Source organism: Leuciscus leuciscus (genome assembly GCF_965113295.1).
Source record: "Leuciscus leuciscus genome assembly, chromosome: 11".
Taxonomy (NCBI): Eukaryota; Metazoa; Chordata; class Actinopteri; order Cypriniformes; family Leuciscidae; genus Leuciscus; species Leuciscus leuciscus.
Genome location: NC_138735.1, coordinates 7,107,293 through 7,131,402, shown reverse-complemented (window position 1 = coordinate 7,131,402; position 24,110 = coordinate 7,107,293). Strand labels below are relative to the sequence as shown.

Genomic DNA, 24,110 nt, shown 5'->3' with positions numbered 1-24,110 from the left:
AACCCAAAAATATTTAAAAGAATCCACAAAATTATTATCATACAACAGGGAAGAATTTAAATGCCAGTAGGCACTCTTTGGTTTGATAGAATTCAAAAAAAAGTTACAACACACCATACTATGATCGGAGAAACTTACAGGTACAATAAAGCATTTACTAAAAATACCACATTGATGTTTAAAAGTGTAAAACCTGTCTAATCTTGCTAGAGATAGCACATTACCCCGATTATGGGACCAAGTATATTGTCTCTGATTGCCATTGAGATGTCTCCAAATGTCACTCAACTCATGTGTTTTAATCACTTGAATAATTCTCTTACGTGAGGGTTCGTGGGGTTCGATATGATTCCTGTCAAGTTCTCCCTCAGTGCAATTAAAATCTCCTCCTACAAATAACCACTCTTCACTATTACAATTTTGCAAGATTGAATTAAGCTGATTTAAAAACAACATTCTTTCAACTCCTGCAGTTGGAGCATAAACACAAATAAGTATGAAGACGTGATTTTCAAATAAGGCTCTAAGGCTCTAACCTTCAAAAGCCTACCTTTTATAATTTCATCGATATCATAAGTAACTGGTTTAAAACTTTTAGAAAATAATATAGCAACCCCTCCACTTACAGCAGTGTTATGACTTAAAATTGAAATTCCATCCCATTCTCTTGTCCACTTAGTCACATTATGTACATCACTATGAGTTTCTTGAAGAAAAACAATATCTAGTTTTTTTTCCTTAAAGACCTCATATATCACTGCTCTTTTCCTAATATGTCTTGCACCATTTGCATTCACAGATGCAACACTGATTTCAGCCATGAAAGGTAAAAAGGAAAAGAAAAAGAAAAAAGCAGCTAGCTTCACTAAATTCTTATTTTTCAGCACCATCACTCAATTCAGTGTTAATTTTTCTCACTAGTTTTTTCAATCTGTAAATTTCTTTTTTGGTAAATGAACCTTCAGCCATCAAATACCGTGTCTTTTCAATGAACTGTTTTAAGTCAGGAAAATATTCATCCACTCTCACTCCTCTTCTGTTTTTAGTTGACTTAAGAAACAGTTTAATGTCATCTAGTTCATAACAACGACTCATGTTTTCAATTTGCGATAGCGAAACACTACAGTCTGACTTTCACTTTCGATTTTGTCCATTTTCTTGCCAAATCCTAAATCCCCGGTAATTACACTGCTCTTTCTTTTACGCGGCACCTTAAATATCAAACTCTCTTCACCACTGCCCGTATTCATGCTTGTTTCACCTATTACAGTCTGTTCCCTTCCAATACCGCCCAATGGGACATTTTGGTCTTTAACGGACTGTAAAGTCTCCAATTCATTTGGTTCCTCATTGACAGATTCTCTTTCTACGCTTACATCTGGCTGAATGTTTAGCGGTTCCTCCACAACTAAGCTGTCCTCGGTTTGCTCCGTCACTAGCGCATCCGACTCAGCATGCCCCCCCCCCCCCCCCCCGCAGCTCCTGCTGGCTCGGGAGGACCAGTCGTGTCATCCGTAACAATTAGCGTTTCTTTTCTTTTCTTTTCGGGACAATCCCTGATTAAGTGACCTACTTTATTACAGCCAAAACACTTAACTTGACCAGTTGTCGCAAATACAACATAATCAAAATCATCAATCCGATATTTAAAAGTAAGATCCAGCTCAACATCGTCTCTCACAATCATATAAACAAATCGTCTAAATTAAACAACATGCATTAGTAATGGGGATCCGCTTCCAATTGGGATTTTTTTGATCGGGGATACTAATTTGCCGTGACGAGAAAGAGACTGAATTAACACTTCATCGCTGATAAATGGAGGCACATTTGACAGCGTAACTTTTTTAGACGGCATTGCAAGAGGAAGAACATGTATAAACAAACCATCGACAACAATTCCTCGCTCAACTAACTCATCTGTTTTTTCTACTGCATTTAAAAAAATGACAGTAGCACTATTCATTTTTGATGCTGACAGAATGCTTTCATGCCCAACAATTTCTCCTATGGCCAAGCAACAGTCCTCTACACTCACAGCCGACGCCACCTTCACTGCATGACGCCGCGTGAGTGTATTCAACACCCGTGCACCTGGGGCCGCCATGTTTCCTTACAGGTAGCACGCGGCCCAAACCGCACCCCCAGCACAGATTAGCAAACACTAAAATAACCCCACCATGAAGAGAAAGAGGAAAAAAAGAAAAAAAAGGAAAGAAAAAGACACCAAAAAACGATGTAACTTCAAAACAACAAAGAGTACAGAGGGAAAACTCCACGCACTCACCGCACACTCCCGCACTCACTCCACAAACGCCCACGCATGCGCACGAGAGAGAGAGAGAGAGAGAGAGAGAGAGAGAGAGAGAGAGAGAGAGAGAGAGAGAGAGAGAGAGCTCTGTTTCTGCTGTTCACTCGCAGTCATAGCTGTCCATTAACCTCTTCTTTGCCTGAACCTGCTGCATTGGTGAAATACCATTAACCTCTTCCCTGCCTGAGCCTGGTGCGAAGATACGTGAAGAGAACGCTGAAGACGAGAACGCGGAAGCTGTGAATTATGTTCGTTCCTCTCTCTGTCTGAAGGTGCTGAGATACGCGAAGAGCACGCTGAAGAAGAGAACGCGGAAGCTGTGAATTATGTTCGTTCCTCTCTCTGTCTGAAGGTGTTGAGATACGCGAAGAGCACGCTGAAGAAGAGAACGCGGAAGCTGTGAATTCTGTTCATTCCTCTCTCTGTCTGAAAGTGCTGAGATACGCGAAGAGAACGCTGACGAAGAGACTTTTTAAGATTGTTTTTACTATTTAATAAAGAGCCTATTTTGAATTCTGTGTCCGCCTTTTCCCTTTGTGTCCACGGTCAGCTCCTCAGGGGCGGCACGCAAGCGAGGGGTGGGTGGGTGGCCCGCTGGCGCTCCACCCCCGACCTGTGACATTAACAAAGACTTTCACCCTGTTCATAATGAATACACTGGTGAATTCAACACACAACAGAGCACAGAGTGGTGAAATGCTTCCTCCTGGTGGACATATGTAGATATACCGTAAAGTTTTGTGGTTTTATGACAAGAATGTCCAATCCTCTCCTTGAGGGCCAATTTCATTTAGTTCCAACACACCTGTCCTGTGAAATATGAGCCACAATAAAAGGGCTCAAAAACTTGAAGCCAGCTAAAATGGCATGCAGCTTCAGCAAATGTCTTTGTATCTCATTTTTGCTTTTGTTAACACTGTCAATTAGGTTAGGTTTTAGTGTTGGTGCAACGTTATTTTCAAACTGGATAGAGAATTAACCTTTAAGCACCACTCACCAGACATTTAATTTCTGAACTGCTGTGATACATACAGTACAACAACCAACATAATAAAACATTGCCAGATTCATGTTCATCTGTTTCGTATAAAACTGAACACGCTTTTAGCAACACTCACTGGACATTTCACTTGGAAAGTTTTGTGACATATGCAAGAAGCAACATAATACAATTTTGCAGCAATGTCGCCACAGGCACATTTGGTTGTTTAGATATTTCTAACCTGACCTGACCTTTAAAATTACTTTCGGTGATCAGAATCGTACAGTTAATAATAATGTTTAATAAGTTCACACTTACAAATAATCAGATTTAAAAGAGTAGAAGAGTAAAAGAGTATGTGTATTTGACGTGGAATTCGGCCTGAACCCAGATTACACCCCCGTATCCCTTGCTGGGATAGGGATATATATAAATATATACAGTTGTAATTGAAATTATTCAACCATATTGTAAATTTATTGGCAAAATTTACAGACTTTCAGCTGTTTGCAATGAACAAATCATACAAAAGCTCAACACAACAATTGTTTCAAGTGGTTTCCCCAAATTCAACTGAAAATGCATATTTTAATGACTTCTGGAGTCTCAAAATAATTCAACCCCCTGAATAGAATCCCTCATAACAGCACAAATCTGCAAAACAAGTGTTGTCTCAAGCACATCTGATGCAACTAATAAAGGGCTTCATTAGTTTCACCAGGAGTGTTTGAGTTAGAACATATGAAATATCTGAACTGGCTAGATTTGTTGAGTCACGTTTGACTGCATGTTAGAAATATGTTCAAAAGAATGGTCCAAAAAGTTAAGAGAAGAAACCATCGCCCTTCACAAACAAGGAACAGGATACAAAAAGATGGCAAAGGCACTATATGATCTAGGAGACACTGTTGTAAGCATAGTTTGCTAGTTCAAAGTTAAAGGAACAGTGGTTATACTACCTGGACAAGGCAGAAAAGGGAAGCTATCAACGGCTGCAACCAGATTTCTGAGAAGGCAGGTTCAGAAAAACCCTTGAGTGACTGCAAAAGACCTGCAGCAAGACTTGGTAGCAACAGGCACTGAGGTTTCAGCTTGCACAGTAAGGCGCGTACTAAACGCATGCGGTTTCCATGCCAGAACTCCAAGACGTACAGTATACACCACTACTGACCCGAAAGCACAAGAAAAGGCGGCTCCAATTTGCTCAACATCATTTAAATAAGCCACAGACATTTTGGGATTCTGTATTTGCCCCCTATGGCTCAGCGGTGTGTCTGGAGAAAGAAGAATGAAGCATATTCTGAGAAGAACCCTCAGCCTACTTTTGACTGACTCATTTGGGAGACAACGGGTTTATCATGTTTTATGTGTGTTGTGTGCAGGACAACACAATTTACCATAATCAAATGAGGCAACATGTTTAAGTTAATGTTAGTTAGATGCTAACAGATGCAGAGCTAGAACTTCCACAGTTCTGTCCATTGTCAAAAGAAACTTGTTACTGGTGTGGTGATGGCTTGAAAATGAACGTGAGGCATTTTCCCATTCCTGTTTGTTTGTTGGTGCCAACTGAAACTCTCTTGCCATTGAAGTCACTTACAGGCTGTGAGAGTAGGTACGTGTTTGGATTAATTAACCAGGCTTGCGTTTGCCCGCCTCTGCCATGCAAACGGTTTGGTCCATGCTGAAGTGGCAAGGGGGAGACTGAGGGTTGTCATGTTGTTCTGGGAAACCTGACTAAATATCTCACATCTGCTGAAACTTTGAGCAATGGGTGGAGTTTCTGCTTGGGTTCCAGCAGGGAATCACAGGGGAACCCGAGACAGCTTGTTGGGTGCCATGGCAGACCCTGGTGGCTAAATTCAGATTGATTGGTCACTGGGATTGGCTGAGCCATGAAGCTGGCGCATAGAGGGGGATGGAGCCTTTGGAAGCTCCACTTAATACAGTTAGCAGATACTCATGCTTGGCCATGACTTCGCGTTATATCAACATCTCTCACCTTCCCTGATGAGAGGACTCTAAATACACACTGACACACACATGACACTTCACGCGCTCCTACAACCTCTCGTCGTGCCAAAGACCTGTCACAGCGAATGCGTTTAGCGTATGGTAAGTTTGACATTAACATATAGGGAAGAGAGAAGGATCAAGAAAGGACAAGAAACAAGAAAGGAGTACAACTGGTGAATTGTCTTCTTGTGGAAAAGTTTCCCCCTGATGGATGGCTCTGGCGTTTTTCCAGAGAGGAAATAGTCACATTCTTCTTAAAGCCGTGCTGTGACTCTATCGGATGGAGTTCTGAAATACAGCCCAACAGAGAGCTCTGCTTATAACTGAAACACATCTACGAGCCCCATCCGTCATACTTTCAAACAGAAGCGTCGGCAGATGGAAGCGGGAAAGTGGGGGTGAGGGGGAATTCTCTCTGCCATCATGAAGTCGTTCCTTGCCTCCTTAGCTTTGACTCAAGGGCCCATTGCCAATTCTATAATCCATAGATTACTAGTTTTTAAAGATGCTGTGGGTAATTATTTCACTACTTTCTCCTAACCCAGCTTAAATAAGCAGAGGCAAGTGTAAATAAACCATTTGAAGACTGAGATCCTGAAAAGCGTAAACACTGTGGTGCTTTCCAAAGTTCGTTTGTTTGATCATTCTTACCTGCCTGACTCAGCATTCAAGTGCTTTGTTGTCGGAAAGAACAGGAATTATGGAGTACACCAGGTTTATTCTTGCCTATTTATTTGGAAAATCTTAATGAAGCCAAAATTATATTTAGCGTCCCATTCATCGACAACCATATAAACGTTCACCGCGCTATCTAGATAAAGTCTGAAATTTTCGCTGTGTATAAAACACACTACGCTTCAAATGATTACATGCAAATATGCACTACTTTAACGACAAGACAAGGCGGTGTAGCTGTTGTGGAAAAACTAATGATGCATATCTGTCACTGTCAGGGCAACAATCATTCTCCCCTCCACCACGTTTAGAGTTTGTGTCCCGCCCATACTGGGAACTTGGGTATCAAATTTATCCCTGAACTTCCCAGTGGAAAAAACGACTTGAGAGGGCATTCATGTACAAATTTTAACTAGGAAAGTCGTATCTACGATAATTCTGATAGCACATAAAGACAACATTAGTGTGCCCCATAGATTGTTGAAAAGAGAATGCCAAAAGTCCCCGGGTGATCTACTTTAAGTCTGCTGCAGAGCTCACAGGCTTGCGGTCACCCTTCTGAAACCTAAAGGGACAAATGGGGACACCCTATGGGACACCTCTTGTGGACTTAACGGACGGTAGCTAGCTTTGTAGACAGAAGAGTGATTTCTCTGATAGGCGGATACCTCATAGGCGGTGTTCGGGATTAGTGGGAGTGGCTTGCGGAGCTGTGCAATGTGGTGCATTGTGGGAGTTGTTGTCTTCCATACAAATGCGCCCTAAAGTTACTTTCTGTCTGTCCTCGGTCATGAAGGAACCAAATTGGAAATTGATGTTACATTTCGACTACATATATGACCCACTTTCAATAAAGATTAATGTTCCCATTACATGGGTGAAATGCTCCTTTAACTTGTTTGTCACACTTGTTTATATATTTATTTTGTCCCGAACCTGTTGATTTATTAAAAAATATAAAAAATGCAAATATGCACACACACACACACACATATATATATATATATATATATATATATATTCAGTATGTATATATTCAGTGTATATATATATATATATATATATATATATATATATATATTGATCTTTTTATGACAAGGCAAGGTAAGTTCAGGTTGTAAAAAGTCATGAGGTGCTACTTCCCAAAAACGTAATAATATTCATGAATTAATAATTCATACATTTTCATCAAGATATTTCCTTTTCTTTATCGTGGAAACTCCTTTTTGTTCATTGCCACTTGTATTGAACCCGGAACATTATTTTATGTTACAATAACTGAGGTGTTGAACAAAGTTCAGAAATGGGTTGTGCAGTTATCAACAGTTAACAGAAGGCAATTAAGTGTGCTGTGTTCAGAGTTATTTCATTAGGCAGTAACAGCTGTACAGTTAGTGAGGTAAGAATGGATTATCCCTCATACAATGAAATGTTTGTGAAATGTTGACGTCCAAAACGTCAAGGATTCAAACCATTCAAACCAGGTTTATTGGACATAACACTGAAAAATGTTCTCTTAAAGTTGAAGCTTCAAGACGAATAAATAAGTGCTTTAGTCAAGGTCAGAGCAAGATATAAATAATAGACTGGAATGGATTTTAAATTTGTCAGGCATCTTTTTTCCACTGCATTTCTAGATGATGTTTTGTTGCTCTGTGTCGGCCTCGGCAATGTTTTTCCCCCTGCACTGGGTCCAAAATGTATGAAATCAACTTTCCTGCACATTCTCATTAGCCAGGAGGAAGCCTGGCCCACTGTTAGGAGCTCTGATGAAGTGGTGCTGGGAAGAGGTGAGCTTTATTCCCATGTCTCGGGTCCTGACAGCTGGGGAGCTGACGTTGGCCCTGGCCCCCTCCGCTAAACCTCTCTGCCTCTGTAACACACTAATGAGGCCCGTAATAGCTGCTGGAGGAGAGCGGGCAGAGACTGAGGGGGGTTGGTGGAGAGAGAGAGAGAGAGAGAGAGAGAGAGAGAGAGAGAGAGAGAGAGAGAGAGAGAATGAATGAATCCTGGAAAGGAGCATGTTGCTGTGCAGAAGCTTATTGTAGGAAAAACGTCTCAGGTTACGTATGTAACCCTGGTTCCCTGAGAGGGAACGAGACGCTGCGTCGAGACGCAGTGGGAACGCCCTGCGTGATTGCGTCATGAAGCACGTGTATAATCAGTCCAATGGAAAGACGAGACGTCATAGGCGGGTGACGTCATCGACCAGGAAACTATAAGGCAGCCCCGCTGACACAGATCGCGTTAGCTTCTGAAAAGCCGAAGCAAGTCGATCACAGGCATGCAGGGAGTATGGCAAGGCGACGCAGCGTCTCGTTCCCTCTCAGGGAACCAGGGTTACATACGTAACCTGAGACGTTCCCTTTCAAGGGAACTTCGAGCTGCGTCGAGACGCGGTGGGAACCCTATACCCACGACGCCATATGACAAATGCCTGTTCTGTATGAAGACCATGCGCATACTAGGAAACAAGCACCCTAGACCCTGGAGTGGAGCCTAGGTCCAAGTCATGAAATCTAACAAATGTATGCGGTGAGGACCTGCCTGCCGCCTTACAGATGTCATAGAGTGAAACTCCTGATAATAAAGCCTTAGAGGCAGCCATACTCCTGGTAGAATGGGCCGGGACAGCCAAAGGTGAAGGCTGTCCGGCCGCTTCATAAGCAAGTGAGATAGCCTCAACTACTTACTTGCTCATTATCTGTTTAGATGCAGGGCAACCTATCTTAGGTAACCCGAAGCAGACAAATAACTGCTCTTATATATACGCCACAGGGCAGCTCTGTGGACATAAGCATCCAAAGCCCAGACAGGGCATAACAGATTAAGTTTTTCCTGATCTGGAGGTGGAGGACAGAAGGCCTGCAGCACAAATGACCCGCAAATTTAGTAGGGACCTAGGAATACAACCCGGCAAGGGGTGAAGACTATCACCATACCAGGTGCAAATCCAAGTATGTGCAGGCCTCAGCCTCATGTACCACGGAGAAGACGAAATAAGAATCTCTCCTCAGAGATAACCCAGCAAAGAAACATTCATTGCAGAAATCAAGTACTGTACTATAGGGCAGATAGCAAGATTCAGATATTCAGTCTTCTCGTGGAGGGAGCTCTAGACTGGAGTATGGTCTCCACGACCTCAGTCGAGAGACCTGAATCTATGAGCTGGGCCCCCTCAGAGGCCGAGCCCATAGTATCCATAACTCCGGATGATAGTAACTCCCGGGAGCAAAGATATCGGGAAATGCGTACAGGTGTAGCCTCAACCACACCTAATACGTTGCATCCAGTTCAAGCAGAGCTGGATGCATCAGGGAGAACCAAATGGGCAATGCGTTGTATAAATGATGCGAAAGGTAGACTTGAGTTTTGACCGAAGTTCTTCTAAAGGAGCTCCACCACCTTGGGGTGAAGTCCCCATTCCCCGGGCCTCAGCCCCTGCCTCAACAGGATATCTGCTCTGATATACGAGACCATCAGTGTGTTGTCCGGAAGGACAAGCACATGGTGACCTCTCAGGTCTGGCAGGAAGTATTTGAGAGCTCGAAATACCGCCATCATTTCTAGCCGATTTATGTGCCAAGAACGTTGATGGTCCTGCAAAAGACCTTTCGCCGAGCGGCCACTCATGACCGCCCCCCATCCCGTGAGGGAAGCATCCGTCGAAAGCGTTACGCGTCGACAAGAAGCCCCCAGCACTGGGCCCTGGGCGAGGAACCAAGGTTTCTTCCACATGACCAAGGCACGAAGGCATCGCCGCGTGACCTTGATCGTGCGAAATGGATTTCCCCTCGGAGAAAACCCCTTGATCCTGAGCCACCACTGCAAAGGTCTCATGTACAAAAGGCCAAAAGTGATTACGTTGGACGCAGCTGCCATGAGCCCCAACAGTCTCTGAAACTGTTTCACAGTGAGTGACTGGCCTAGTTTTACCCCCTTTACGGCTGTGAGAATCGCAGAAATACGTGCAGGAGACAGACGTGCTTGCATTATTGTCGAATCCCATAAAACACCCAGAAAAGTGGTCCTCTGAGCTGGGAGGAGCACACTCTTCTTGGCGTTGAGCCACAACCCCAACCTCTTTATGTGAGACAGAACGACATCTCGATGCCGAACTGCCAACTGCTCGGACTGAGCTAAAATCAACCAATCGTCGATAAAGTATAATACGCGAATGCCCTGGAGTCTCAGAGGAGCCAGAGCTGCATCCACGCATTTTGTAAAGATGCGGGGTGATAAACCTAGGCCGAAGGGAAGAACCCAATACTGGTATGCTTCGCCCCCGAAAGCAAACCTCAGGAACCTCCTGTGATGAGGATGGATAGATAAGTAAGTGTCCTTCAAGTCTATTGTGACAAACCAGTCCTCGGACTGAATCTGTGACACAATCATTTTAGCGTAAGCATACTTTGAACTTGAGATTCTGAAACCTGCTGTTTAATTGACGCAGGTCTAGAATAGGACGCAACCCCTCATCATCTTTCGGAACAATGAAGTAACGGCTGTAAAACCCTGACTGTCTGCTGGGAGGAGAAACCCCTTCTATAGCTCCTTTTGCAGAAGTGTCAGTACTTCCTGCTCCATAACCAGAGCCTGCTCGGGGTCCACCACTGTGGGGAGGACCTCTAGAAATCTGGGCGGACGAGAACCGAACTGAATTTTGAAACCCTTTTCTGTAGTGTGCAGGACCCACTGAGAAATATGTGGCAGTAGTTTCCACGCTGCCAGAAATTCTACTAGGGGAACCAGTCTCTCGAGACTGGCCTCTGGATTTGGTTGAACAGTCACTTTGGTGCCCTGAAGCGGCGAACCGGCAGGGAACAACCGAACTGACCATTCTACGCCCCTCCTCGGAGGATCGTATGGGGACGCTGACACCTCGGTGCCCTGAACGGAGAACCGGCAGGGAACAACCGAACTGGCAGCGCTGCGACCCTCCTCAGAGAGTCGCACCCCAGAGGGTGCCGAGGAGAAACGATTTCTCAAAACCGTCCCTGCCCCGGAGGAACCTTCAGAAGCCTGATAGCCTCAGCGTCAGGACTTCTTGTCTAAGTTTTATTAGAGATAACGACAGTCCTCAGATCTTGCCTACCTCTAACTAGCGTTGTTCCTACGACCCTCCTCGGAGGATCGTTGGAAAAACCAGGCACCTCAGCGCCCTGAAACGGCAAACCGACAGGGAAACCGAACTGACTGCTCTACGTCCCTCCTCAGAGGATCGTTTGGGGACGCTGACACCTCGGTGTCCTGAAACGGCGAACCGGCAGGAAAACCGAAAAGCCAGCGTTGCGACCCTCCTCAGAGAGTCGCACCCCAGAGGGCGCCGAGGAGAAACGATTTCTCAAAACCGTCCCTACCCCGGAGGGGACCACCCTCAGAAGCCTGCAGCCTCGGCGTCAGGGCTTCTTCCATTTTTAGCTATTTTAGAAATAAAACAGTCCTCAGATCTTGCATATCTCTAACTGGCTAGACTGTGACCGCCACCCAGGTCCCCATCGATTGTGGATGAGCCCGAATGGCGAATCCTTGTTTTGCCGCACTCTATGCTGCGAGGAGCTTAAGTATGCTGAGACTGCTCCCGCCCAGCAGTCTCAGGAACGTTAGATCGGTGAGGAAGAAACCTTTGGAACGCCGCTGAAGAGTTTATTTCTTCGTTTTTTTGAAAGCGGAGCGTCCAGAAGAAAAGACATATTTTATCTTAATTTTTCTATACATCAGAAAAACTATATATATATATATATATATATATTGTGACGGTTCAATGAGTCCTTGTGCAGTGAGTGCTTGTGTGTTTGTCCCCAAGTTACAGGCTGATTGCTGGAGGGCGTGGCTTTACACCTGAACCAGATCATGGTACTTTAAAAGACACTGGGTCAAACAGAGAGGTAGACGATGGCTCACTGGTGTTGTTGCGGCTCTGGAGGCTTCCAGAGAGCTGACGGGATGTGTGGGTTACGGGAGATCACAACCGCTTCGGAGATCTGATCTGATCTGATCTGATCTGATCTGATCTGATCTGATCTGATGTGTTGATTTGGATTGCTCATTATGTTTGGTTGAACTGATATCACTTGAGCTTGCTACTTACAGTTACATACTGACACACTGACTAACACTTATACTGATCTCTTGACATTTCATGTTTATTACTTTATTTAAATAAATCTATTTGTTTACGTAGCGGTTGTGTGGCGTCTCCCTTACTTTGTTGCGATCTTTGAGAAGAATCGTAACAAATGGGGGCTCGTCCTAAAAGAGTAATTAGTAACAAATGAGAGTTTGTTTGATTAAAATGTAGGCATTGTTTAGCTCATTTGGTAGACTAGTGCTTTGTTGGATGTTAATGTGAAAGTTAATCTTGTTATTCGCATTATTTTGGAGATGTATGTAAATCTTTGATTAGATTATGTTGGTAATGTCCCGTGAGTTCGAAGGTAGTCATTTAAGGTAAGTGCATGTTATTGAGGTACGGATGAAACCTTATTCATTTTTCCCCTGTAGGTATTAGCAACGCTTTGCGTTGATTTGTTATTTTGCCTTTTTTATTTTTGTGCAGGCTTTTGGGTGAAGCACACCGCCATGGCTACGGATTGGGCTGTATTGCTCAGTTTCGAAACCAGCGGTATTTGGTGTTTAAAGTCGCTTTACTCTTGAAAGCTGCATGAAGATTAGGCATAGAATAGGTTAGTGGGTTGTTAGGTAGGGTAGAAGGGGAGAAGTTGAATGAGTGTTTTTGTCCGTTGCTTATTAGGGTTTTTAATGCACTTTAAGTCGAGAGTGTAATCAATAAGTTAAAGGTTAAAATGACATCCGTTGAAGAATTTGTGAATGCTCCGTCGGAGGACGTGTTAAATTCGTTTGTGAAGCAACAATTGTGGGAACTTGTAGAGCTGTTTAAAATTGGTGATGTGGATAAAAAAATAAAGAAGAATGAACTTCGTTCTATTGTGAGAGATTGTTTAATCGAAAATAATCTTTTGATCGTTTCTGCAAAGAAAAAACATGACGTTGAAATAAAAACTTCGTTAGATATTTTTTCAGGGTTGTCTTTTGAACAGAAAAAAGAGATTTTGCACATGCAACAGATTCATGATGGAGATTTGGTCATGGAAACTAAACGGTATGAGTTGGAGATTGAAAAATTAAGAACAGATAATTTACTCAAACAACGCGAAATTGAATTTGCACAGAAAAAAATTTAGTTTGAAAAATCAGAACGGGAGTTTGAGCTGCAGGCGGAACGTTTGCAATTAATAAAGGAGGGTATATTATCCCCAGAGGGTGGTGAAAAGTTACATTCGTCTGGCAGTTTTGACTTTGCCGGTAATTTAAGACTGCTCCCTAAATTCAACGAACGTGACCCTGATGTTTTTTTCTCTTTATTTGAGACCATAGCGGAAGAGCGGAAATGGCCAAGTGCGGTCCGAGTTATGATGCTTCAAACTGTCATTACAGGTAAAGCACAGGAGGCATACGCAGCGCTTACGATGGAGGACAGAAGAAACTATGATAAGGTAAAAGTGACTATCCTAAAAGCTTATGAGTTAGTTCCTGAGGCATACCGCCAGCATTTTAGGAATTGGGGAAAAGGTGACCGCCAAACACATTCTGAGGTGGTAAGAGAACTTGTTTCACATTTTGATCGTTGGTGTATTGCTTCCGATGTTGATCATTTTGAGAGGTTGCGTAACTTGGTTATATTAGAACAATTTAAGAACATTGTACCTGACTATATTGCTACATATATAAACGAAAAGAAGCCAAATGACGTGAGTGAAGCTGCAGTTTTGGCAGATGATTACATATTGACGCATAAAAATGTGTATCAAGAGGATCGACCAGGGCTTCAGTATGGTAACTTTAGTGAAAATAGGGTGGCATCAAAGAGATTTGAACAAACCTATGTTTCAAATTTTGAGAAAAAGGGTCGTGGGAGGAGTGACCGAGACTTGGTATGCAATTACTGTTTCAATGTTGGTCATTGGAAAAATAAGTGTCCTATTTTGGCCTCAAAGTTGAAATTTAGTCCAAAGAATAGGACAAATGCAAATGTTAGTCCAGTGTTGATGACGGAGACTACAGGATTTAATGATTTTGTGGGTTGTGCTTCGATGGAAGTAGGTAATTCAGTGTCTGAGTCAAAGAGTGACAGCACAAAACACTTTGCACCATTCATTACGGAGGGTTTTGTTTCTTTGATTAATTCTGATAAAAAAGTTCAAGTTAAGATTTTGAGAGATACAGGAGCTTCAGAATCCTTTATTCTTGAATCGGTCCTGCCCTTTTCTGATGCCTCAAGTGAAGGGAAGAATGTTTTAATCAGGGGAATTGGATTACAAACTCTTTCTGTCCCTTTGCACAGGATAAACTTGACTTCGGAGTTGGTCTGTGGAGAAGTAACCCTGGGAGTAGGTCCATCATTGCCAGTGGAGGGTGTCATGGTAATACTGGGGAATCATTTAGCTGGAGATAGGGTATGGCGAGAGGTAATTCCACCACCTGTGGTAGTGTCCACTCCATTGATTGAAAAGTCTGATGTACTAAAGCAAGAATTCCCTGAGGTATTTGTAACGTGTGCAGTAACTCGTTCGAGGAGTCGTGAGGCATCTTGTGAAGAAAAAGAAGTGTTTAACTGTGTTGTGCCTGGTTTGTCTACTCTTTTTCCTATTACTCATAGGGAGTTGATGACTGCACAACCGAATGATCCTGGGTTACAACAACTGTTTGATAATGTTATTCCATCACAGGAGTTAAGAAGTGCTGCCAGTGGATATTTTATCCAGGATGAGATACTCTTAAGGAAATGTATTCCCTGTAAGAAAGGTTTGTTGGGGGAATCTGTAATTCAAGTAGTGGTGCCAAAGCAATTTCGAGAGGTGGTAATGCGAATTTCACATGGTGAAGTTGCTGGTCATTTCGGAGTAAATAAAACGTATAACAGAGTTTTGAGACCGTTTTATTGGCCATGTTTGAAAAAGGATATTTCGGCCTTTATTAAAACGTGCCATACCTGTCAGTTAACCGGGAAACCAAATCAATCTTTGAGACCAGTGCCTCTGTGTCCGATTGCGGTTACAAGTAAACCCTTTGAGCATCTAATAATTGACTGCGTGGGTCCATTACCTAAATCTAAATCAGGTAATGTATATTTGCTGACTGTGATGTGTCAGGCAACTCGATACCCGGCAGCTTATCCGATCAGAAGAATTACTACTAAAGCAGTTGTGAAAGCTTTAACCCAATTCATCTCTATTTTTGGGATACCGAAGATTATTCAGAGCGATAAAGGGTCTAATTTCACTTCACGTATGTTTGCTGAGATTTTGAGAGTGATTAAGGTCAAGCACAATCAATCAAGCCCATATCACGCCCAAAGTCAAGGTGCGCTCGAACGGTTTCACCAAACATTGAAAGCGTTATTACGTGCTTACTGTGTGGAGTTGAACCGCGACTGGGAGGAGGGTTTACCCTGGTTGTTACTTGCAGCTAGAGAGGTACAACAAGAGAGTTTGGGTTTTAGCCCGAATGATCTTGTGTTTGGTCACAGTGTACGTGGTCCTCTTTCTGTTTTGAGGGAGGGATTGGGTGAAAAGGATCCTCCTCAAAATTTGTTGGAATATGTAGATGGTTTCCGTAGACGTTTATTTTTAGCTGGAATGAGTGCTCAGAAAAATCTTGTCGGAGCACAAGATAAGATGAAGAAACACTTTGACAAACATACTGAATGCCGTGTTTTTATACCAGGTGATCAGGTGTTGGTTTTGTTACCTTCATCTGGTTCTCCTTTTTGCGCACGGTTTACTGGTCCGTATACTGTTCTTCAAAAAATGACTGACCAAAATTATCAAATTGCAACTCCAAATTGGCGAAAGGCTAAACGGTGTTTTCACGTAAATTTACTTAAGCCTTATCATTCTTGTAATTCTGACACTCAACTTGTTAAGCCAGCTGTTACTGTTGCTGCTGTCCCTCTGGATAATTCTCAACCTTTTTCTGTAGAAGGAGGGGAGGATGTGATTGTACCTGGAGACTGTGTCTTGCTTCCACGGTTAAAGAATTCAGAGACCCTTCAGAATCTAGATGTCTTGTTTTCACATTTGTCAGAGTTAAAAAGGTCAGAATTGATAGTTGTTGTTTGATTTTCTTAGTTTGTTTGCAGATGTGCCCACCCGTACGGATCTGATCCAGCATGATGTGGATGTGGGAGATGCGCGACCTATTCGTCAGCGTTTTTACAGGGTTCCTATCAATAAGTCCTCTACAGTCTCCGAGTCAGCGGTTAATGCCCTGGATTCTCTTTTTGCAGCCTTACAGTTTAATTGTAAAACACATCAAGGGAACTGATAACGTAGTGGCAGATGCGTTATCTCGTGTTCCTGACTAGATCGAGTAGTGTACTGTAAGTGTTTGGACAGTTGTTACTATTTTTCTGTGCTCTCTGTTTGTTGCCTTAATATGCTTTCAGGATCCAGATTGCTGGGGATAAATTGAGTAGTCTAGGAGAATGGAGGTGACTGTGAAAAACACTTGTTATACGGGAATCAGATTTCATAAAGAGTGCTTTTGAAAGGAAAGTATGATTTGTTAAATTATTTTTATTTATTTGAGATTCTTTTTGAGAGGTTTTGAGGATCCTTATAAGATATCGGATCTTTTAAAGGGGGGTGTGTGACGGTTCAATGAGTCCTTGTCCAGTGAGTGCTTGTGTGTTTGTCCCCAAGTTACAGGCTGATTGCTGGAGGGCGTGGCTTTACACCTGAACCAGATCATGGTACTTTAAAAGACACTGGGTCAAACAGAGAGGTAGACGATGGCTCACTGGTGTTGTTGCGGCTCTGGAGGCTTCCGGAGAGCTGACGGGATGTGTGGGTTACGGGAGATCACAACCGCTTCGGAGATCTGATCTGATCTGATGTGATGTGTTGATTTGGATTGCTCATTATGTTTGGTTGAACTGATATCACTTGAGCTTGCTACTTACAGTTACATACTGACACACTGACTAACACTTATACTGATCTCTTGACATTTCATGTTTATTACTTTATTTAAATAAATCTACTTGTTTACGTAGCGGTTGTGTGGCGTCTCCCTTACTTTGTTGCGATCTTTGAGAAGAATCGTAACAATATAAATATATATATAAATATATCACTCCGTGGCCACCAGCAGGAAACAACCGAACTGGCAGCGCTGCGACCCTGCTCAGAGAGTCGCCACCCAGAGGACGCCGAGGAGAAACGATTTCTCGAAACCGTCTCTCCCCGGTATAGTTTATCTGTTGCGCGACGCAATTCTCGAATAGCGTCAGTGCTGTTACATTGTCCTCACATTCATCCATGCTTACTTTACCTACCAGTGCTGCCTAATAATATTTATCTATTATTTATAGTGGCTGGTGGGTAACGTCGGGGTTATGATGACGCCAACACGGGAGAGAGATAGCTCGCAAGCGTCTCTTTAACCCGAGGCACTGTCATACCATGATACTTAATACCCATAACATTACTATAGTAGAAGTTTTAGGGATAAAACACATAAACAGAAACCGGTTTATTCCACGATCTCGACACCTCAGTGTGGAGATAGGGAAAAAACGGCACTCCCCGACGAGGAGGCTGAGATATAGTTTTCCTTATATTTTCACTCTCATATATGTTCGGCTGGCCAGTAATATTTAACTTAGCAACAGCACTATATAAAACCTCCTTTTATAAGCTCCTCTTTATTCAACAGAGTTATGAGCTGACTTTATTTATTTATTTATTTATTGAAAACTCATAAACATCTGCCTTATTTTGATATTTTTTCTTTTATTTATTTTTTAAACAAAAACACTATAACGATACCAATTCCTCGGAACTGGAAATCGCAGCATGAGTGCCTCATCCCGGGGAGGAGAAACCGCAGAGCGTGCTTCTCCCCGAGATAAGGCACTGGATCGAACAGGTGTTTGTTAGAACCATTTGCGATCCCCAAGATGCGCGTCGACGCCGTGCCTCGGCAGCAGCGGGACCCGCGCCTCGGGGCGCGCGCACCGAACCGTCCTCCTCGAAGAACGGCCGGCGGGAGCGGAGCGTCCTCACGGACAGCTTCTCGCAATGCTCACAGTCAGCCCCCTCGAGAACTGACTGTTGGCATGCTCCACTCCCAAACAAGCAACACAAAGCTGAAGTGTGTGTCCCCACCCATGATAACGTGGGGAGGGAACAACACAACGCTCGCTTGCTCTCTTTTGACATAATATATATATATATATATATATATATATATATATATATTGCAACTTGACAGACAACAATAAATATGACAAGGACAGAATACACAGATCGCTTGCTGAAGGCACAGAAGCTAACGCGATCTGTGTCAGCCAGGGGGGCAGGGTTTCATATTATTTTGAAGTAGCCCCGGGCGCCGCCATTGACTAGCGGACCATCACCTGCTGTTAGCATCCCATTGACTCCCATTCATTTTGGCGTCACTTTGACAGCGAATAACTTTACATCTGACGCGTTTAAAGACTCCATTTGTCCATTATTTATTTCTAAAGAAACACAACAATGTATAAAAGGCTCCATTACCTTGTATCTTACGTTATGGCCCCGTAGAAGCAGTTTTTGTAAAAATAGGCTAACGATTGCGTCATAACCACGCGACTCTCTGTCGCACAGTAGAGAGATTACCGTATGGACAGGAGGAGAAGCTCGCGCGCAATCGGGGGAACGTGGAGGCAAAATGACAAAGTAATTAATCAGAATACTTGGCAAAAGTTTCTCCTGCTTCTAGCTCATGGACACCTCCTACTCACACTCTCCGTCTCTGCAAGTTTTGTAAGGGAATGATTCAGATTTCTCTCGGCACAGCTACTAGTAGATAGACGGGTTGCTCACGTCACATCTATGTCGTCAAGCTCAGTTTGAGTCTGCGCAGTACGCTCGACCATCAGGAAGTTAGTGCTTCTATTTGACTTCACTTGTCTCCGTTGAATCCAATGGGGTCGCTGTGTCCAGTTTATATACTGTCTATGGTGTCAGCGGGGCTGCCTTATAGTTTCCTGGTCGATGACGTCACCCGCCTATGACGTCTCGTCTTTCCATTGGACTGATTATACACGTGCTTCACGACGCAATCACGCAGGGCGTTCCCACCGCGTCTCGACGCAGCTCGAAGTTCCCTTGAAAGGGAACAGCCACAGCCCGGCCCACATGGAATTTCCACAGAACTGGAATGTGCCTTTCATGATTATTAATGAAATATTTTGGGTAATTAGACATGGCTTATTGGATTGGGTGGTATGACCAAAATTTTATAGCATTATATTTATATTTTATATTTATAGTTATTTTTGCAGAAATTTTTTTATGCATTAACATTTGGCAATGGTTATATTTGGTAATGCAATGATTGAAATATAGTACTTGATAAAATGCCTTTTATTTATTTATTGAAAAGATTATTCTTTAAAAAATGCATTTAAATAAACCAAAAAACAAATGATCTATTACATAACATTAAAAACAAAACACTCAAAACATTAATGGAATATTAATATGCCTGGATGAGCCATTTTAGAAGTTACTTATATTTTGTTGCTTTCAAATAAAATAAAATTGTCATGGTTACGTGCGGTAAATCCAACACAGACGACGCGTGACTCAGAATGGTGATACAAAGAGACTTCAAACAACACAAGGAATCTACATATCAAACGTTAACGATAACGAACAATAAACTGAAGGAACTAAGTGGCCGTTTACATGACACCATTATCAGATAAAAACAGAAAGCTTTTTATGTGTTTTGCCGGTTTATTTACACGACAACAGCGTTTTGGGGGGCCTGAAAACATGCAAGTTTTTAAAAACGATATTGTCACTGTGTAAACTATAAAAACGAGAATTTGTGAAAACGGTGACGTCATGCGCATATAGGCGCGTCGTGTTTCTTTACAAACTGACTTCACCAACTACTGGCCTGGCAGCAGAATTGTTTTTTAATAGTTTTCGCGGATCCGTGTGAACAACACTGTCGTCTGTACGCGAAAATAGCAAGGGAAGGGGGGGTTGTGAACATTTTTCTTTTCCTCTCCTTTTCTGTCTTTTATATCATGTACGTAGTCTAAATTATTACAGAGTGAAATATCTAGGTTCTCTGGGAATTAAAAGGGTAAACAAGGGCGGAATGAATATCGCTGAGTGGATCCAAGGTTTATAAACAGTTTTGACCTCACAAACCACTGAGGGCTGCATTCACAGGCCAACAAAAGCAGCCAAAATCTTATGTAAAGATTATTTAGCCATGGTTTATTCACTAATTAGGAGTGTATTAGAAACCACCAGCCCTGAAAAAAAAAGAGAAAGTCCATTTAACCACTTCAATAAGAGCCCAATCTACTGCTCACAAAATTTATATTATCTATATTCTGCCTTCAAAGGGCAGATAAATGTAAAAATCTGTAAGCCTGATACAGTATCTTACGAAAGTAATAGCAAAAACCTCTTTTTAACAAGCCACACAATTTTTGGCTTTTCACATCTGTAACATTTAAACGTGGATCATTCTAAACCCTGGGTTAAAAATAATCCAGTGTTATCTTGTCATGTTTCACATTGCAATTTACCCCTGGTTAACATGGCTATTTATAAACTGCCGTTTTACACTCTACATTCCTAAACCCTGGATTAACGTCCTTATTTGCATATTTGTGGTGGCAGAACTCAAATATTAGCTGGTTTACACGACACCGTTTTCAAGAAAAAATGGTAAACCTTTTATGTGTTTTGACTGTTCATGTACACGACAACAGCGTTTTTGGGGGCTTGAAAGTGCAAACTTTTAAAAACAGGTTTTAAAGTGCCAGTTTTTGAACACGATACCATTACTGTCTCCGTGTAAACTACAAAATCATGAATTTGTGAAAACAGTGACATCATGCGCATGCATTATTACGTGTTCAGCCTATAGGCACGTAGTTTTTCTTTACAAAAGTGACATTGACAACTACTGGCCTGGCAGCATAATTTACACAATAATTTACAAATTTACACAACACCATTTTTAACTAAAAACGTAAAACTTTGTATGCCTTTTGGCCGTTCATTTACACGACAACAGCGTTTTTGGGTGGATAAAAATGTAGTCTCCATGTAGGCTAAACAACAAAAAAGCAAATCTCTGAAGAAGATGACGTCATGCACATGTATTAAGGTCTACAGTGTTTCATCGCCATCTAATGGTCTGGTAGCACAATACAGCGTTTTTAGTCTTTTTCGCGGATCCGTGTGAATGGGGATTAGTCTACTAGACAGTGAAGGCACCGATCAGTGCTTCACATTGCCACCTAGCCGCCTGGAGTGCATACTACATTGAATTTCACACACTTTTGCGTCACCGTATGCACGCAGATTTATACTTAGCATCTGCAGAACAGTTTTGCTCTGTCTTGCATCAGCTGCTACTACAGTAGTCTACTCTGTGTGGGCATTGCTCCTGCAGAAAGCATAAATATCTAATATGTAGGTGGCCCAGACAATAATTTTGGGTAGCCTACACTCTAAAAACTCCTGGGTCAAAAATAACCCATAATGGGTTATTTTTGACCCAACTCCTGGGTTAAAAAGGGACCAACTAATTTATGGGTTATTTCAACTCAGAAAATTGGGTTATGCTTTTTGACCCAAATTATGGGTTAAATATCTGACCCAAATGTTGGGTTTAAAAAACCCAACATCTGGGTAGAAATAACCCAAAAATTAGTTGATCATTTTTTAACCCAGGAGTTGGGTCAAAAATAACCTAACTTGGGTCACTATCCCAGTATGCCTTATTTCAGAAAATAAAACTTTGTTTTACATTATATTACACACTTCAAGCACTTTTACATTTTTATTGCATTAAATAAAAATCTATAAGAAAAAACACACACTTGGACATGTTTATTTTCATATTTATTTTAGGTCACACTGTAATAACAATATTAGAAATAAAAAATAGAAAAATAAACAACAATTCTCAGAAGAGCCTCAGGAATTTAAGCCTGGGGTCAACTTTGGGGACAAGATTTTTGATAGGGTCCTCATCAAAGAGAAGAAATGCCTCCTCATCTATCTGAAAGACAGAAAACAAGACAATATGAGTATTGTTAATAAGTCGAGACAATTGTGAATCACTCACCAGACACTCTTTCATTATAAAGCTAACAAATAATCACTTTTAAGGTAATGCAGTGGCTTCTTTTTTTATTATTATTTTTTTACATGGCCCAAATTGCTAGTTAACTAATGTGGTTCTTTTGCAGCATTAACATTACCCATTTTGTGTGAATGACATATTTTCTTTCATTAAAAAGTGTAATGACAGCCCATTCTTATGCATAACAGCTTAAAGACAAGGCACAATAATATTTTAGGGTTGTACATACCCCACTGTCGAAGAAGTTGTGACTTTCACAAAATCTTGCACTGACACATTTAAGTCTTATAAAAAAAAAAAAAAATTAGGTATAGAGAGATGATATAAGGGCAATAAGAGTAAAATGCTCACCTCTAAAATTCTCTGTCAGCTCAGACAGCTGCCACTCAGTTAGCTTATCAGCGACAAAACTGTCCATTCAAAATGACCTGGAGAAAACATAGCAATATAGAGGTTAGCAACAATTTGAAGACTTGACCCGCTTCTTTAACTCTCACTATTCAGCCAGTAGAGCACTGTATAATATGATAAGGACGGCACAGCTGGTAAACATAACTCAACTATTGTGTTGCCTCGTCGCTCTGTAGCCGCGGCTATGGGGCTCGCACACCGGACGAGAAGCGCCGCGTCGCGTCTAGGACAACTCGAGGTATCGCTCACCGGACGTGCACTCTCTCAAGGGGCTCGCACACCGGACGCGAAGCGCAGCGCCGCGTCTTTAAAATTCGAACACATTATTCTCTATAAGTGTAACGGACACACACACACACACACACACACACACACCGGCGGTCTGTCCGCGGCACCCAGCAACGGCTCAGGACCGTGTTCAAAATCGCGTCCGGTGTGCGATAACGTTACCTCGAGTTGTCCTAGACCTAGATGTTGTCGTGATAGCCGCGGCTATACATGCCAACCACAGAATTACCACGGCTAACGCTAGTCTCAACGTAGCAACGTATTTTTTTTTATAGCAAATTGTTGCTAAACTAGCAACAGGGACATGGACACAGAAAAGTTAACATTACATCAACACTGAAAATACTCTCTTACCTTGAATATAGATGAAGTTGCACCGATGAAGCACAGGCCAAAACGGATCGAGCGCGAAGCGACGGTTATTTCAAACGACTGTTTTGAGAAAATTCCAGAACAACTGCGAGAGAGAGAGAGAGAGAGAGAGAGAGAAAGCCAACCCTATAACCCAGAACATGGGTTACTCTTTGAAAAATAACCCAGAAACCCAAACAACCCATAAATTGGGTCAAAATATTAGCCCTATAACCCAGAAAATGGTTACTCTCTGAAAAAATAACCCATAATTTTAACCCAACACAAATAACCCAGAAAATGGGTTGAAGAAATAACCCAGGAGTTTTTAGAGTGTATCCATGTGCTGTTCTAACATACCTGTTAATGTGTCAGAAGTCAGGTGCAAGTCAGAGCAGAATTAATGACTGCAGAAATGAGTCATAAAATGCTATGCATCTATTCTAAATGTTATGACAAGCATACATATGTGGTGCAACTGAAATGGATAATCGGCAACATGTTGAGACATGGCTGACTGAAAATCAATGGAGACCGGTAATTTATTTATTGGCTTCTTTTGCTACCTGCTGGCCAGAGGTTAGAATTGCATACATTTACATTCCACAGCAGGAATTTCAAACTCTTAAAGGGATGGTTCGGAATAAAATCAACCTAGGGTCATTCGCACCATGACCTCGAGCCAAACACCCCCCCAGAAGCCTTTTTTTTTCCCTTGGTCGAACATTATTAAAGTTAGAGCTTATTTAGAGATATCAGCCGAATGGCTTAGTGCAGGCGCTAATGGATCCAAGGATGTATCTCGTAAATTACCCCACTAATAATGCCCAGCAAGAAATTTTTAGGTAGTAGTAAATAGATGCAAACACAGGATTACTCCAG

General features: G+C 42.2%; 1 protein-coding gene and 1 long non-coding RNA gene across 2 annotated transcripts in view; both read right to left on the bottom strand.

Annotated features, from left to right (window-relative positions):
• Positions 1-24,110, bottom strand: part of cpb1 (carboxypeptidase B1 (tissue)) — a 102,982-nt gene that overhangs the window by 66,033 nt on the left and 12,839 nt on the right. The window lies entirely within an intron of this gene.
• On the bottom strand, positions 21,535-23,562 carry LOC309509610. Its single transcript, XR_014209930.1, has 3 exons — positions 23,232-23,562; positions 22,530-22,606; positions 21,535-22,094 (listed from the first exon to the last, which is right to left on the bottom strand). It is a non-coding gene; the product is annotated as an uncharacterized lncRNA (long non-coding RNA).